Consider the following 1292-nt stretch of genomic DNA (forward strand, 5'->3'; position numbering starts at 1 on the left):
ATAATATATATAACACGCCTCCCCTAATGGTGGCCTGACATGCCATACATCATTGCTCGCGCGCGCGCATCGTGGCGCAGTGTGCATTTCCCACGAGCGCGTGCGATCGCGCGCAAGCAGAAACGGAACGGCGTTTGTCGGCGGGGCGACGCAAAAAATGTTTAAATGCAGCGAAGTTCTGATGTGAATGTGCTGAGATGAACATACTAAGATGAATGCGCTACTAATATGAACGTTCTGAAATCGATGTTCTCAAGATGAACGTACTAAGATGAATGCTCTGAGATGAACGTGCTGAGATGAATGGTTTGAGATGTATCTTCTGAGATGAACATGCCGATATGAACATTCTGAGGTGAACGTTCGAAGGTGAATGTTTTGGGATGTACTTTCTGAGAGGAACATGCTGTTATATGAACGTTCTGAGATGAACATTCGAAGGTGAACGTTCTGAGATGAACGGACTGCATTCGGATGAAGTATTACGAGCGCTAAGGTAGGCTTGAGGAGCGAGTGACGTCAGACGGTTGTCACGGTGACGGCGGTGGCTGCGGAGTACGTATATAATGCAGTATATTGTACGCATATCTGTTGTTCCTCACGGGCACTCATTTTACCTTTCTTGCCTTACCCTTCTCTGCCTGCTACCCTTCTTCCTCTGTCTTCCTCTTCCTCCGTCTTCCTCTTCCTCTCATGCCTCGTTTACCTTCTCCCTACATCGTCTTCTTACTCGCGCTAAGTAAACCTTCCTTAAGCCACAATTAAAAAAATATTTGTTTGCCCTCACCCGACCCAGGCTGAAAAGTTTGGGTAGATAGGTAGGCTTTTTTTTAATGGGTCATTTTACAAATTCAGCATGGTGGCTACATTCTCGGGTGTGCTTGTGTGGCGATACCTTTTATGTTGAATGATTGTTTTGCTTGCTACATATAATTAAATGTATTGCCTACAGCTTTATATAATGTACAGTGATACAATTTGTAAAAAAAAAAAGATCAATAAAAATAGTTTCTCACTGGCTGCTAGCTTTCCTTCGCCTGCCTTCTCTCACTCTCATTTCTTCTTCCCCCTCTTCCTCCTTTCCTCACCTCGCTTCCTCCACGCATGTTTCCGCACGTACACTGAGCAGATCTATAGCTTGCAGTGTGAAATCGAGAGGAAACTTTCCCTAACCCGGCCTGCAGTGCCGGCAGCAGACGCCTCCGCTCACGACGATAGGGCGCGAAGCTAGCACGGAGCTCTCTCTCTCTCTCTCTCTCTCTCTCTCTCTCTCTCTCTCTCTCTCTCTCTCT

The 1292-nt window shown here is 46.4% G+C and overlaps 1 protein-coding gene across 1 annotated transcript in view; it reads left to right on the plus strand.

Moving 5' to 3' along the window:
• The window catches only part of LOC106814481 (activated CDC42 kinase 1-like), a 15562-nt gene that overhangs the window by 3804 nt on the left and 10466 nt on the right, over positions 1 to 1292 (plus strand). The window lies entirely within an intron of this gene.

This window comes from Priapulus caudatus, unplaced genomic scaffold (genome assembly GCF_000485595.1).
Source record: "Priapulus caudatus unplaced genomic scaffold, Priapulus_caudatus-5.0.1 Scaffold930, whole genome shotgun sequence".
Classification (NCBI taxonomy): domain Eukaryota; kingdom Metazoa; phylum Priapulida; class Priapulimorpha; order Priapulimorphida; family Priapulidae; genus Priapulus; species Priapulus caudatus.